The 17123-nt window shown below is 39.7% G+C and overlaps 1 protein-coding gene across 17 annotated transcripts in view; it reads left to right on the top strand.

The window, feature by feature from the left end:
- The window catches only part of MYT1L (myelin transcription factor 1 like), a 324171-nt gene that overhangs the window by 26557 nt on the left and 280491 nt on the right, over nucleotides 1-17123 (top strand). The window contains exon 2 of one of the 17 annotated variants that reach the window (XM_075414770.1): nucleotides 1363-1435. The exons of the other annotated variants lie outside the window; for them this stretch is intronic. The gene's annotated coding sequence lies outside the window, so the exon portion shown is untranslated. The remainder of the gene's footprint in view (nucleotides 1-1362; nucleotides 1436-17123) is intronic. 17 annotated transcript variants of the gene reach the window in all.

Genomic DNA, 17123 nt, shown 5'->3' with positions numbered 1-17123 from the left:
CGCGTTTTACTGAAGATGCAGGATATTATGAAATGGGAATTTAATGGATATCCATTGGATAAATGGTTGTTTTTAGTTTGATAACTCAGAATTTAGGCTGTGCTTAGTCTTTCACATGACCGGTTTGTACTTCTTGGAACAGAATACCTATATGAGTCTATATTTGCAATGAATTTGTCAATTTGAATGCTGTAGTGAGTTTTTCTAGTTTCTGTGGCTTCATCAACTGGATGGTGATCTTCTGTAGAGTGATCTGGGGCAATTCACCTTTCTCAGCTATCCATCTGAATGCCTCAAACTGTTTGTCTTCCTTAGAAGAAGCAAAGATGTGTTAGCAGGAGGAGATGCCACCTACTGTACTACTCAAATGTCAAGGTCTCTCAAGGTCTTCTTTTTTTCTTTTTAAGTGATAGACATCAGTATGAATGCTGATGCAATGCTAATGTATGTGAGTAGGTGAGTGATGAAACGATTTAGCAATGCTTCACGTGAGCAGGGGCGCGTGCAGAACTCCAGACAGTAGCATTTGGCAAACTACAGGCCACTTATTTTTCCTCTTCCTTTCTTCTCCACTGAATATATCTGAACCTGGACCTGATCTTTATCGTTTTAACAGCAAGATAACATTGTATTGGAAACAGATGTTTATTCTTATCTTCCATATTCCTTAGCATTTTCGAAGAAAGAGAAGTGTCCAAACAATTCAACTGCCAATGAAAGAGCCATCAAAGGAAATTTTCAGGATTTTTTTATAGACTGCATTATTTGTTTGTGTGGTCTTCATTCCTGGGGGAACTACGAGGTTAATCCAGGTAGTTTAGCTACTTCACTGAGGACTCAGTGTGTTCAGCAGGGAATGAATTATCTTAATTTACATTTGTCATAAAATAAAACGTCACATTCATGCAATTACAGTGAATCAAGTTAACTTCTTACTCCTGAGCAACCCTTTCATGCATATGATTATATGGATTTTAAACCCATAATCTTTCAAGAGCTTGTAATGGTTAATAATAAAAGACTTTCTCAAGCATCCTCTATGATCTATGATGTGTATCTAAGACCTACACTGAAAATGAAAGACTTTAGATATAGTCCTGATAAAATTATCTCTTAATATCTGTCTATAGACTAAGGAAAGAACCGTTGTGTTTTCGTGGCAGTTTAATTTGGAGGACAATTTCTCGACATCTCAAAATTCTTAAAGAGTAATTTAAAAATATTATTAGATACTTTATATTAGATATTTAATAGCCAAAATCATGCACCTCATTCTTGGATCTCATTTAAGATGAACTGACCTGAAAAGCAGAACTTCGTAAGTATTTCTGGTCAAGGCCTGGTTACGTTTCTTTATTACAGACTAAATACAACACCAAGAATGATACTCCAACTATTGAAAGGAAGAGGAGGCAAGAGATACATGCTTGATCTGGTATGTTTTAATTATTTGTACCAGCTTCTCAGCTATAGTTGTAAGTAACCATTTTCTTGATATAAAGTTCGAAGCCGTTGAGTAGTTAACACAGAGCATGTGTTACTGCTACAGAAAGAACAGAATCACCTGGTGTCACAGTTACCATAAAACAAAATACTCGTGAATCTAATCAAATGCAGGTTAACCTAGCTGTATAGAAAGACTGTTCCTACAGGATGGGAGACCGCCTAGGAGAGGACCAGCTGAAAAAACTCTTTATATAATAATTTCAGAACATATTCTCTGTCGTATGTATAGATACACATATATGCTGTGGCTTGTGTGAGATGTGAAAGATAATAATGGACTAGCGTGTAGAATGACGAGCCTAAATTTTTTTCTGTTTGTGTTCTTCCTGGGTCAGACCCGGATGTCAGCATTACATCCCACTTTTTTGAGTTATTTTAACTCTGCAGTATCATACTTCAGGACTTAGTGCAATTAGCTATCCCTTAGTGTTGTTTGTGGTTTTCTTTTTAAACAGATTAAGACAAATGTTTTCTGAAATGTCCCCGAGATATCCACAATTTGGCACACTTAATGACAAAATGCTGAACAGGACAGAGCAATGTTCTAAAGCAATACACGATTTTTTCTTCCTAAGAGGCCAGGCCATTGTATCTTGCTCACAGTCTTAAGGTCAAAGTGATTGCCAAGTAAGTGATCAGAGAGGAATTTTTCCAGTGTGATTAATAGAGTCTTCTGTGGTGGAGGTTTGGAGGATTTCTCTGGGTATGGGGCTTTTTCACTTGCTGAATCATCTTGATGTGTTCTGGCTGAACACTTTCTTGCCATTTCTGAAGGCGTTGCTTATTTGTGGCAAAGGTGTACCCTTTGTGTTTTCCTGTGACACAAAGGAGTTTGGAAGGTTGAAATACAATCATCTGTCTGAGATCATTGAGGGCACAGTGATAAGCCTGACCTTAGACTACATGATAGAACGGTTATTTTGGGTTGTAATGTTATTGAAACCTTTTGGCAGCTTGGATGCTAATAAGGTACAATTCCTTGCTTGGCCCAATATTTTTGCTTTGGTTCATTGGGAGTACTAGAAGGACCTTGTAGTTAGCTTTAGTTCTGTTTCACAAAACCGTTGAACTTCATATTCATGCATACAAACATGCAGTCAATAAAGGCAGAAATGCCCTTGTAGATACTGAAGAAGTTGCCTCTGATGAACAGAAAGTGCATGTAATTACTTGATTATTTTGTGGTATTGTTACAAATAAGATTGTCATAAAAAGAGTTTATGTTAAACTTACTAAAGAGAACCAGTATTAGTAGAAAACAAGAATCTACAGTGAATGTAAATGTTTACATGCATTTTGGTGTCTGGCAGAAGGTCACTGGGGTGGTCACATAGTAGGAGACCCCAGCGAATGTCAAGTTCTAAGGGACTGGGAGGGAGGAACGTTCGTGGGGTGTGTGTAGAGTGCACGGAAGGAAAAGCGTTCGACCTCTTGGGTGTGGATGATAGGGCAGACAGTGGCCTCTAGAGGACGTTTTTGGGTACAAAAGATCATTCTCCCTGGTCCGGAGAGGCCAGAGAGAGAATACACCTGTGCTATTTCATACCTTCTTGTAAGTGACCTGATTAGATCTGGGAAAGCAGCTGGGGAGGAGGAGAGAGTCTGGCGACTGGCAGAAGGACAGTAGAGGACATGAGTACAAGTGAGCAGTAATATTTGGAAGAGCACTGATCAGTGATTTACTTGGTAGATGGCAAAGACAATAGTAACTAACCGTAAGATTGTGGTTGAGGCAGTGTAAAGCAGCAATGAGTTAACCTACACTATGTCAAATAACAAATATGCCATTAAATTAAGTTAGTTTTCAAGACATACACTCAAAGTTTAACCTGTGATAGCTGGTGTCTTTATGTGTCCACATGCATAACGTATCTACTGTGTACGGAAATTGGATTTGTCGGTCAGTAAAAGAAGGAGAAAAATCTGTAAATACTGTTTGAAAGATAAATTAATTTGCATTTAATGAGGTTTTCTTTATTATGTGCGGTTCAGTCTTTAATGTATGTTTATTACTGCTTTTCTGTTTGCCTATATTTGACATTTGAAAGACTTAAAGATATAGTTGCCAAAGAAAAAAAAAATCCGGTGTCCTGGTATAGCATTTGAGCATGCGCTTAATCTGAAAATCATTAATAGTCCCATTGACCGGAGAGAGGGTATTAATGATGTTCAAGTTGAGTATTTCGATCTCTGAAAGATTTAGAACTCACTGTCTTTACCTTAATAGACTTAGACTGGCTGTCCACTAAATTCTGTCCTGTGTTCTGAGTAGGAAGTCTGAAAAAAAGTGAAAGAAATAGTTTGTTAGGGTTTTTTTATAGTCACAGTAATTTTATGGGCTGCTTGTAACATGGTGATTATGAAATTTTCTAACAGAAGTGTAATTTTCAAGCTGTTGGTACCCATTTAATGTGCAAAATGTTTATCCCTCTCTTAAGAAATGGAACAGCTAAGATTTAGTAGGTGATTTCTTTTCTCCTCCAGCCCTGTGCTATTAATCCAGAGCAATGCTGTTTGCTTCTGTTTCACCAGGGGCTGTTTGATGCATTCTGAGGTGGTCCAGAGGGCTTGTTTACAAGTTACACATGCACTTTGCTCTACATGTTTGTGCCCTAACATTTCTTTAACAATAAAGCTGACTGGCAACAAAAAAAGAGCAAGATTGGAACCGATACAGCTAAATTGCATGTAAATGTTGCTTCAAATTGAAAGCATTTACCATTCATTCGCCGAGAATTAGTGAAGCCCCGTGTTCTGGCTCTAGTGTTTGCAGCAATTCCAGTCCCAGCGGGGTGAAGAGCCTGCATGATCTGTCTCTGCTGACTTCTGTCCCCTGCTGCTCACTTTGTTTTAGTATCGCCTGACTCCCACACACTATTGCCGTTTCCCCCTTTTCAAAATGTGATTATATCAGAACCATATCAATACTAGAAAGAACTAGAAAAAAGGCTGTATGGTTATGTATAACATGGATGTTGGAATGAATCCATATGAAGTTTGAACAGTACACCTGACTGTGGGTCAATTGTATTGCTTGCTCAGTGGGACAGATGCCTCCAAGTGGGACTAATGTCCAAATTTTCCAACATAACTAGATTTCTCTTACCGAAATGTAAAGGATGCCAGTGTCAGCTTTCGAAGCATTCCTTCTTTCACCTCTCATTTACCCTGTGTGTGTGTGCACATCCATGCACATATGCCTTCTCACATGTGATCTGTTTGTATTCAATGTAATCCCCATTACTATGGTTCCTATGCATCTGGCAGTCTTTAATGTGTTTATCTTCACAGAAGTTAATCCTTCCAGACAGGCGTGTATTTTTATCCTGTATTGCAGAGGAGACCTATGTGCATTTTGCCAAAGTCATACAGGAAGACTGTGGCAGAGTTGGCATAGGTGTTGACATGGCACTCACCGATTCTTCTTCTTTTTACCAGCAATATTGTAATCTGGCAGGAGGTCTGGGTACCTTTCATTTCTGTGCCTTTAAAATTTGAATCACTGTATTTGACTGCAGAGGAAGCAGCCATTTTACTGGCACTTGTTACTTAATGTCACACACTGAATGAGATTTCTATGAGCTTTTATTATATGTTGAACAGTTTTGTGATTTCATTCCAAACTATCTGAAAGAAACAAAGAGAACTACAATAAGCATCAGTGGAAGAAGAAGTTTTTCAGAGAGAGATGTGACCGTGCCTTTGAGAGGACGTGACATGATGGAGAAAGGGATGACATTGGGTAAACCAGGCAAGAAGGTAGGAGTGCAAGGGAGATTTAAACAGGATAAATAAGATAATGAGGACAGCTGGGATATCTATGCATAGCAAACAATTTGCTTGGTGAATTTGTCCTTGTTCCCTCTTCGTGAGATGTGTATGAACAGATTTTTCTCAATTATTTAGCTATTCAAAACTATTTGACAAATGTGTCTTGTGAACAGATTTAACATATGCATTGCTGGTGGACTTCCTTTGTGCCATGTTCTCATTAATACTGTCAGATGCCTGATGGCCTTACCCATATAGTGTTGGTTCTGCTCCTTCTCTGGTCAGGGCATGGAGCTGCTGCTGTGTGACCTAAGTGACCGCTCTCAGCTGCTTACTCCTTGCGGTATACATTTCAAGAACAATCTAGGGATAAAATTGTTGTTAAGAATCTCTCTGATAAGATTTAGGAATACTAAACACTGTTGGTAGGGTCAAGGTCAGTTTACAGGGCAGAAAAAAAGGGCTATTTTCCACACAGAGTGTATTTGCAGTGAATAACTTAGCTAACAGTAGACACTGTAAATCCACTTTGGCAGATGGTTAAGTCTATGCTGTGACCCCCTTTTCCACCCCAGGGATTGTTTCCCGAGTGTGGCCTCATCTGGGTTGGCATTTTAATGTGAAAATATTTGTTAGGATGTTGCAGAGCTGTCTAGATGAAGTTACAAAATTCAGTGAATAAGAAATGTAATGGTTACCAGAAATTTAACATAAACCTCACTTGTTTTAATGTCTCCTACCCCTCCCAACCTGTGTAACAGTGAGTAATATAGTAGTGAGTACTGCTTATGTAGGGAACCTTATAGTTTTTATAGGGAACTTATTACTTTTATGTGATTATCCATCTAATCTATGGTTAAAAGACTAACAAGCAAGTGTGTGAACTAACAAGTTCAACACATCTGTTTAATCCTGATAAAATAACATGAAGCAGGAGTCAAGTTTTTTTGGCAGAAGCGTAGAACACATGTCACAGCAAACATTGTTTTTATTATTTAAGAAATGCAAATAATATGTTAGAAGCTCCACCAGAGTACTGATAGCCTTGGTGATTCTAAGATGTCTTTTTTGCTTACAGCATATATTTTGTTAGGAAGGCCAGAATACAATGTCTAATCGTTTTTGCCCTGAGCTCACAGATGCTACTGTAGGAGGATTGCAGAGGCTGACGTAGTTTTTAGCAGTTATGTTGGTGTAACTTTGTATAAAAGACACAGTGAGGAGGATCTGGTATAAGACAACAAATAAGAAGGAGAAAAATAAAATACTGTATAGACTTTATATGCTTTATTGTTATTGAGGTCTTTGGTATCAAAAAAGGAACAATTGTTGGAAGTAAAGATGTTACTCAGCTAGGTTTTATTATGATGGTGGTAGAGACTCACGTTTGTCTCAGGCAATTATGCCAAGTGTTATGGTCTCTGCTGGGAGGTAAATATGACTTGGGTGTTTCTTTCTAAACAGAAGGCAAGGCTGCATATTAAGGTGAATGTCAAGCATCTCTCGGTTAAGCTTGTAAAAGAGACAATCAACATCTTTAGCAATGTGTATTTGGATGTAGGTGGCAAGGTGTTGGTGGGAGGCTGCAGGGGTGGCAGCTGTGGGAGGCGTTCAGGGTCTGCCATGCCAGACTGTAGCCAGTTCCAGGTCACTCCAGAATGAACCCACCGCAGGACATAGCTGAGCCCATCAGCCAAGATGATGGCACCTCTGTGGTAACTTAAGAAAGGGATGAAGTACTGCATAGGCAGAGAGAAGTAAGGGGAAAAAAGTATGAGAAACAATCCTGAGAACACCAAGGGCAGAGGAGGAAGAGGAGGAGGAAGTGCTTCCAGGCTCCAGGGCAGATATTCCTCTGCAGCCTATGGAGGAGATGACAGTGGAGCAAGTACTTCCCTGTAGCCGACAGAGAGGACCATGCCAGAGCAGATACCCGTTCTGCAGCCTGTGGAGGATCCCATGCCAGAGCAGGTGGAGATTTCCTGAAAGATCTGTGGTCTGTGGAGAGCCCAGGCAGGAGCAGGTTTATCCTGAAGGACTGCAGCTGATGGAATGACCTATGCTAGGTCAGGGGAGATATGTGAGGAGGAAGGCGTGGCAGAGAGGAGCTGTCATGGACTGACGCCAACACCCCATTCCCCATCGCCCTGTGCTGCTCAGGATGTGGGAGGCAGGAGGTAGAGGAGTGGGAAAGGAAGGAGTGACGTTGAGCCTGGGAAGAAGGGGAAGGTGAAGGGAAGGTATTTTAGTTTTAGTCTTTGTTTCTCATCATCCAACTCTATCTCCAATTGACAACAAATTAAATTAATTTTCCCCAAATGAAGTCTGTTTTGCCCTTGTCAGTGAGTGATCTCAATGTCCTTGTCTCGACCCATGAGCCTTTTCATCTCCCTGCCCCATTGTTTTGAGCAGGGGGAGTGAGAGAGCGGCTGGGTGGGTGTCTGGCAGCTGGCTAAGGTCAACCCACCACAGACATATTGCCAAAGCTTGCAATTTCACATTTCTAAAAGAAATGCATCAGAAAGAGTGGGTCAGTTATTTGTGCTGACCAGCAGTGTTAACTATATATACGCATTAACAAACTAAAAGAACTGGCATTGTGGGGTGGTTATAGTGTGGGTTGCAGGCAACTGGAAACACAGGTTGAGTTTTCAGAGCGCAAGTTCAAGGATACGTTCTGTGCTTTAACTTACATGGTAATGTTGCCCTTTGCGTTGACAGAGTGAGAGGAAGAAGCAAGTTTGGCTAGAGAAAATTTGTGACAGCAAAGAGAAAGAAATGTAGCACAGAGAACATCATTCAAATTGAAAATGAATTTGTTTATGGGTTAGTTTTGTCCCCGTTGAATTTGACAGTATTGCAGCTTAGCTTTTACAGGTTGAATGAGGTTAAGAACTAACAAGCTTGGATAACTGCGGTTAATTAGAGATGCTACCCCCTTTATCACATAAATCACGATAGAGCCCAACTGTTGAAATACGCATTTACAAACATCTTAGACTTTCCTGAGGCTGGTTTGATAGATAGGCAGACAGACAGACACATATTTCTGTAAAAAAATATTTTCAAAAGTTCTATTTCTCTACGTTTGTTATTTGAAAAAGAAAAGAAGGATCAAAATCTGAACACATGCATACACACACAGGGACTGCCTTACCCTTGGTGCATTTTATCCAACCACAAGCAAAAAAACTTTGCCTTGTGCAGTTTATTGCATAATTTTGCTGACCAAGAGGCTTGACTATTTCACTTACATGGAAAAATTCTGTTTAATTCAGTGAGGATAAGAGTACTATAATTCTATAGGTACTGCTTTAAAAATGTATGTGATTGGTACAGGTTTATATATGTTTTGTAGCCTTTTGTAACCACACTTTTATTAAGTGCATTTTACAAAACTGCGCCATATAGCATTCCATAGACAGCTCTTTCACATCTTCCGTTTTTTTTTTGCATAAGAGCAGATAGCACGGTTACAAAATCACATTTCATAAGCTGAAGCCACACTACAGACCGTCTGAAGGTGTCTGTCCATGCCCAAAATCGAGTCCAGGCTTTGTCTGTGTGAGGGTGCCACTAGGAGTTATCATTTGACAGCTGTTTCATGTCTTTTGTGAAAAGAGCGGATGATGTCAGTCCAGTTTCTAGTAAAAGCTTCCATATCAGAAAATCCACTACCTTAATTAGCGCTAATTGGCATCCTTGTTGGAAGTATCAGTAGAAAGGCCAAGGACTGAATAAGCATGAAGAATGAATTAGCCTCTCACTCCTGGAGGTGTACCCTCCAGAACACAAGGCACCCAGGCTTAATAGAATGTGGGCTGAATACAGAGTTGAAGATGCTGCCAATCTTGTACTTTTCAGGGGAAATACTTTTATTTACGAAAATAAAATGAGTAGAAAAGTTATAAAAAGAGAATTAAAAACCTACAGTGATTATTAGATTAACAAAAAAAGTTCTAATATTTAAAATACATTAAAAAATAGCATGAGGGTGTAATGGCCAGAATACAACAGGAAAAGGAAATAAAACTGTATGATTGATCTAAAGAAGTAAAACATGTAATACGAGCAGTCACACAGATGAAGGACTTGTTTTTAAAAAGAGGACTTACATACATGACTACTGTTTGTGCAGTTGTCTACACACACAAAAAAAATGGTTTTATATGCATTCACTTATTATTTCTGCTATTATTCACTCCTTAGCTTCTATTGATTTTAAACGTGTGTTAGTATTTGGCTTGGTTTTGGCTCTGATGTGTGAAAACAAGTCAAAGTGTATTTTTCATTTCTGAACTTTTCCCTTACTAATTTTGTTTTTCTTTCTGTAAAAGCCCCCTACCAGGCTGGGTTGTGGCACCAGTGTGTGATAAAATGCAGTAGTAGATGCACCCTAAAGTGAGAGATACTCAGAAGATAAAATAGATCCATCTGCAATGTATGCAGGAATGTCAGTGATGTGTTTCCTGGTACTACATCTCTCTAAGATGTTTCTGAGATCTTCCTGTGTTTCGCTGGGTTTGAGCTGTAGAATTTCAACATCTGCGATTTGATCTTTCATTGATGCTGTGTTCAGTGGCCATACTGGCTTTGAGCGAGCTTTTTGCTACATCAAAAGATCGTTAAAAAATCAGCTAACTGCATACATTGCAAAGTGGGATAAAATACATTTCTTCTAACCACAGCTGGTTTTAAAGCATTGCCAGTTGAATATTTGTGGGGTGCAGCTTTGAGGACACCTTTCTTGTACGTTTGATGGACAGCATAACAGTCCCCTTCGTGAGACACATGTGCTTGGTTCCATCCCTGCAGATGACTTAGTCTCTTTAGGGAGGTTTCTTTCTTGTGTTTAATTAAGAAGTTTCCTTCCAGAGCTTTGACTGCATGAGTGGTAGCAGTAAAATGCCATTACAAATCAGAAGCAAGGTCTGCCCAGATCCTTCTTGAAACTTAGATCCCTCTCTCAATCCCCCATTCATTCATTCTTCACCCAGGAGAAAGTCAGGAAGAATAAAAGGGTTTTGTGGTATTACTTAGAGGTTAATGAACTAAGCTAGCAAAGCAATTCTAAATTAACAACACCTTCTCACTGAAAGTGTCCTGCCTTCTACTATCTCATGTTGTCTTGTCAGAGAAGCTGTTAACTTGAGTGTATCAGCTCATGGGGGAGAGATCAGCTTTCAGACGTGGTCTCAGAGGCCTTGATTTCTCACATCTTTGAAACTGTGTGGAATAGACCCCCTTACTGACGCATTTAACTGGAAAAAGAAAAAATGGTTGCCACGGTCTTGACATCCATAGCTGGAACCCAAGAAGACCCATGCCTGCACATCAGCTGATACTTAGTGTATTTGCTTCAGTGGATACATTGGAATACAGGTACGCATATGCAGCAGGGAGAAGAGGTGTTTAAGCTAAAGGGCAGTACTGGCACAAGCATTAATTGGATGCAAGAAGAGGGTTTCAGACCAGCCGGTCTGTGAGGCTCTGGACCGGCTTTCCAGGAGGAGTATTACGGGCTCCTGGTGAGTGAATTTGTATTTATAAACTGTCTTCACAATATGGAGGGCCTCTAATTTATATCTATCCTTAAAAGTAGCCAAAAAGTAGGAACGCTGTCTCCCAGTTGGCCACAAGAACCTCGCAGTGAAGAAGGGCTGAAGGTTTCTACACTGAGTTCTAAGACAATGTCTGTTGGCTACTTCTGTCTGATTAAAAGCTTCATTATTAATTCAGCTGCCTACTTGAACACTGGCTAGGTTTTCAGGCTGCTATGGCAAGACTGTTTTCTTGTTCCAGGAGACAGGACTGTATCACCGCATCCTGTGTCACCTTCACTGGCTAATTCACCTGATCTCTCCCAAATCCAGCTCTGCCTCTGTTCTTTCCCGGCCTCTCTCTGCTGACTTTTCTGTTCCTTTCTGACCTTCTCTGCGTCTCTTTTCCTGACAGTTTGCTTGTTTTTTTTTAATTGGAGTATCATCCCTCTCCTCTTCTAATGACGACTAGGCATAAGTCATAGGTGCTGTCTCTTTTGCTCCCAAGCATTTCCCCAGCTCCAGTCACACATTTTCTAATTTCTACGTCTGTTTACCACTTTAGCTTGTGGTGAACTTTAAAAGTTGTTCATTTAACTTCATCACTGTAGCCCTCTGATCTCCCAGAGTTTATACTCAGAGTGCTCTACTGCTTTTTATTTCAGTTTTTTTCCTTCTCATTCTTGCTACTATGTTTTCACAAATCTATTACCTTTTTTAGCCTCATAGAATTGTTAAATGCGGGATCTGTTTGACTGTCTTAAAAGGTTTTGCCTTTTTTACCTTGTTTGAAGGAGCCTGCATAAGGTGGCCATACACAAGAAATATATACATTAGAGAGATACTATGTTACACGTTTTGTCATTCTTATGTGTGCGAATGAAACTGAAATTGGTAGGCACCATACACAGACATACACCTGCACGTGATCAGCTGAACTTTGGAGCAAATTAATAATGTCATTCGTATTTGGACTCACATAAATACTAATCACAAATAAAAACATCTAAATATAGGAATTGCATAAGCAGCCTAATTTTCATCCTCCAAATGAGGGGTAGTTTGATTAGGGACTTGGTTATGGGGAGAAATAAGAGCTGTTTAACGTCTCTACCAGAGGGTTTGGAAATGGTACAAAGATTAGGTAGTAGTTCAGCAAGAAGGAAGATGTAGTTTTGAGGCCCTGAAGAGCTGCACAAACCCAGTAGCTGCCAGCATCTCTTAAGGAGTGACAAGTCCTGATGCGGTGTTTTGCTCGATGCTCACATTAAGTTAGTTCCTGAATGAGCAGCCTTAGACCCAATAAGGAGTTCCACCGTGTAACTACACTGGCTTCAGTTTAGTTGCTCCTGATTTCTGCTCTTGCTGCGAGCAAACAAGAAACCTCTTGTCACACAGATGTGCACAGAGAAATGGCAGGGAATATATCTGAAATACATGTGTATAAAGATTTTTCACCCTGTTTACATAAATACGTGTTTGGTATACAGGTGGCACCGCTATGAGTAGTTTCCTTACTCAGTGTCCATAAAAACTACAGTTCAAACAGGTGCAACCCTGAAAGCTGAACCCCAGTCTGCTCTCTCTCTGGCCCGTATGCAGAGATTTCATATTCTCCCCACCAGAAAATGACTGCCTCCCTGAAGGAAGCTGGAGGAACGTCTGAGCTGCTAAGGTTTTTATGGGTTTTGTTCACAGTGGCAACGGTCTGTTCTGCAGTGACTGTAAATGTAGTGATGAGGAAGGGAAGGCCCGTGGTACAGGCAGCACCCAGGTGGCCATGTTCAGTCATCCCGATGCCTACGTTCAGATCACGTAACATTGTTTTGAAAGCTGGAATATTTGAGTTCTTAATATACCATGCATAATTATTTTTTTTTGTTTTGTCCACTACGTGCTGTATATAACTTTTCATAAAAGCCAAATATTAGTCATATAAAATGGTCGTCAGTCACCTCTGAATATTGGTTGGATCAACACCCCTATTGACTTTTTGAACTGGAAAAGAAATGTGATTAAGAGAGACTAGTAGAAAGAGTACTGTTCCTCATAGAAAACCAGAGTAACTGGTTAATATCTAAATGAGAAATGGAGATAAGATGATGAAATCAAGTTAAGAAAAGGAATTATTTAGCAGAGAGTAATTAAAACAGGAAAAAATAAGAAAAGAGGTGGTGTGTTGCAGTAATTACACCTTTTCGTATTCATTGTTTCATCTAACAGATTCTTTGTGTCTCTCCTGTTAGGCCTTCATTTTCTCTAACACCTGCCTTCTCACCACTTGCATTGGTAATAATTTTCCAATTAATGCAATATAGAAAAGAAAGAAAAAAAGAAGTCTTTCTGGACTTACGTGCACATATATTTGCTTGGGCGCCGTTAGTTCTACTGGCCAGTACCACTGAATCTAAGCTGGAGAGTACGAGGTCCTGTTACACTCCCTACTGCCTTCGTTCAGAAGAAGGGGAACTTTCTTTTGGCTAGAACTGATGTAAGAGAAATGTATTACAATTATGAGATTGAAAGTAATAACAATTTTATTCTTGGGAATTAATTTCAGTTGTTTGTATTGGAGATCTGGTTCCTCACAGACCTATAAAAGTTGCATAAACAAGTCTTTAATAAAATGCATTCAGAAAGATTCCTTCGGTCACACTGCAATGTATTTAATCCTCAGAATACACAGGAAAAGTATTATATGCTTTAAGCAAGAATACAATATACAAAAGGAATGCAAAATGTTGCTTTGAAACATTTGTATTGATGTTTAAAGGTCTGCAATTAATAAGAATAGGAACGTTGCTAATACGTAGAAGAGCGTCATTTGATAGCTAAGTGCATCTCAGTCTTTCTCTGTTAACAGCATTTAGGTTCAAAACTCCTTTGTACAGCTTTAAAAAATGCCCTGTGTGCAGCTCTGCAATTTTAGTTTGTAGAGCTGCTCCCCTCGCGTCAGCGTAATCTCTCTGAAGAGCAGCACCTTTTATCTGGAACAACAGACGCCCCAAACTGGCTGCGAGACAGAGCTAGAAATCACGCCACAGTGCAAGCAGGGTTCATGTGTTAATATGCTGATCTGCTCTGTCAGACACCAGCTTAGAATTGTGTCTTGCCAAAAGCGCAGGTGAAATACGCCTGGCGAGCTGAGTGCTGCCCTGGGTGGATAGAAATTCAGAGCTCAAAACTGGTTAATGCCAGCTGGGAAGAATAGGCAGGAGCGAATTTAGGGTGTAGGGGGGAAACACAGGAGCAAAAAATTGTTACTTTTGCTTATAAAGGGTGCTGTGACAACGTCACGTAGGCAAGGAATTACGTAAGACAGTTTGCTTTTATCTACCCACACAGAATTTTGCCTGTGGGTGCACATGAGGATTAAGGCTCTGTGCAGCGTTCAGAACTCTTTACCTCTCCGAATTAAATGTAATGCAAGTCTTGTACCAGGTCTCTGTAATGCCATAGCTCCCTGATCTGAGAAATAGGACACAGTCTTAAGTCAGGGGCTTGTCTTTTTACTCTTCAGTCCCTAGGTTCATTCAAAGGCAATACTTAAATGTGCATGTGAAAAGAAGTAGTTCAGGGACAAAGGGTTTGGAGTGCCTAGCTGGATCCTTTGGAAGTTCAGATAATTCAGATGATTACCCACATAATGAGTAATTTGTTAGTCGGTAACTAGATTGCAACTGTATTTTGATTATGTTGAGACTACCTTACAGATTAATTTACATGCAGTTTATGTCTGATGAGGCTGATCCACATAAGGTCCAGCTGTCTTAATGTATGTATGTATTACATTTTATTCCCCATAGTTTAAAGCTAGGAATGCCTTATGGTGTCCTGCTAAGAAAAGGGCAGGCATACATGCTAACACATCATAGCAATGGTAATGATAAACCTTAGATTTTCACCATGTGCCCTGGCTGCCCAAACTTGCTCTTTAAAGACACATCCTTGGCCATATCATCTCCTGGGAGCCCAGCAAGCTAGAAGAAAAAGACTAAAAATAGCATGACTAACATGAGAAAATGCTGGGGATCCTGTCCCTTGCCTCCCGGGAGGTGTTGCCCGTGAGCTGCGAAGGGGCACCAAAAACTTCTGCTGATGGTCTGGGGTCAGACAGCGCCTGACAGCAAAGAGAGCCATCTCCCGCCGCGGTGCCCGCATCCACACGTGTGCTGCCACTGCCAGTTGTCTGCCAAGCCTTGTCTCCCGAGATCTTCGGTTTGGGCTCAGGACCTGCTCCAAATCCTTACACCACTCTGCACAATTTGGTACTGAATGAAGATGTTGCGATCTAGCCACTTCTGCATGTGGGATTTGGGTGGAGAGACCGAAAGGTGGCCTTGCCACCTCTTTACCCTCTCTCCTCTGGAGCCAAAGCTTCCAAAGACCACGCCTGCTGCATATCGGGAATAGCTCTGAGCCTGGGGGCTTTCGTTCAACTTTCCATTATATCAGTGTTAGAAAATTATGTGTATGTGGGTATATATATGTGTATAGTTTCTTCAAAATACTGTCCATGTTTTAGGTCCCAGAAACCCACACAGTAAGTAGATTTTGTAGGTAACTTTGCTCCTTTTTCTCCTTCCCCTTCAAGGCACTCCAGCCCTCGGTTTGAAAATTGGTGTGTGCTGACAGACGGAAGCTTTGGCTAGATTAGGAGTCCCTGAAACTCACACAGCTGGAAAGATACTTCCCAAAAACTTAAATTCGAAACTGGACCAGTGACTCCAATATATAGATATTTAATATTCAGACAGATAGATGAAGTCAAGCTTTTTTTTTTTTTTACTACTTAATAACATGCCGATTTTTCATACAGTCATTGCTCGGTTGATACCTATATTACATGATACCTTTATTAAATTATGAAACAGTAATAAAGACCCGCCTGGACAAGGTCCTGTGCAGCCTGCTGTAGGTGACCCTGTACTACATTCCTGTAGTTTTATCTCACTGTCAAACATCCTGCAAGGTCACCCTTAGCAGAATTCAAGTTCTTTTAAATTAACCTCAACTAGAGATTTCAGAATTGTTTGCAGTTAAGCAATCACACTGTAAGATAAGTAGTATATTTTCAGTAAATAAATATTCAAAAATACAAATTTATGACAGGAAACTGAAAATTTTTTATTACCATTTCATAATTTAATAAAGGTATCATGTAATATAGGTATCAACTGAGCAATGACTGTATGAAAAGTCGGCATATTATTAAGTAGTAAAAAAAAAAAAAGCTTGACTTCATCTATCTGTCTGAATATTAAATTTCTGTATATTGGAGTCACTGGTCCAGTTTCAAATCTAAGTTTTTGGGAAGCATCTTTCCAGCTGTGTGAGCTTCAGGGATTTCTGATAAGGTTTTGTACTGGTGGCTTTATAGTAGATTTTTTAAACTAATCATGTGGATTTGTTTTAATAGAGTGTTTTTATGTCTGTAACTGTGGGTATGTCTTAACTAGTAGATCACAGCCACAATATACATCCTAGTAACCTAATTTTTAAAAAATAGCTTAAAATATATATTGCAGAACCAAGAACCAAGATCATGTAACATAGACACTTGTGTGCTATTCATAAGCATACAATGGTGTATGGAATGCCCACGTACTAGAAAAGCTTATTAGTATGTGTGTGTGCACGTCTCTCAGATTGGAAGAATTAAGCTCTGTACATTAGTTATTCAAACACTTTTTGCAAACCATTGGAGCTGTTCCACATTTCATGATTGCAACTGTTTCAGGCACTTATGGAATAAACTGTGCTTTCTCAGGGGCACAGACAATAGGGAGCTTCTGCCTACTCATATTTTTACGTATCTTTTAGCTAACTCAGAGACCCGAATATAAAATTTAGTATTTGGGGACTCTGTGTAGGTTTACGACAATGGAGAATCTATTAAAAGTGGCTAGATTGTATACCCTTTATATGTCTTTTTTTTCAAAATGCAATGCTGACAGAGTAAATCAGACCAGGGTTATTCAAAGTGGGTTATCAACAGAAATTGTGATTATTAGTGAATTCATGTAACTGGCATGGAATATGTTTTTAGAGATCAAAACTGAAGAAGAACAACTTATTTGTGGAGGAGAATAATTTACAGTAAATAATTGATTCAGTGAATTGTTTATTATTGTGTTTGTGAAATGTCTGTGGCCAGCTGACTGTTTGCCTTCAAAATTTTTGTTGTTTGATACTGGCGAACAATTCTTGGCCAGCAGCTCTTATGCAAGTAAGATATACCATTTATTCATTGGAGTATCTGACTGCCTGCAGGGCCTTTTTGGTATTAACTGCTCTGACCTGTTT

Source organism: Opisthocomus hoazin, chromosome 2 (genome assembly GCF_030867145.1).
Source record: "Opisthocomus hoazin isolate bOpiHoa1 chromosome 2, bOpiHoa1.hap1, whole genome shotgun sequence".
Classification (NCBI taxonomy): domain Eukaryota; kingdom Metazoa; phylum Chordata; class Aves; order Opisthocomiformes; family Opisthocomidae; genus Opisthocomus; species Opisthocomus hoazin.
The sequence above is the reverse complement of the archived record's forward strand: the minus strand, read 5'-3'. Positions and strand labels throughout refer to the sequence as shown.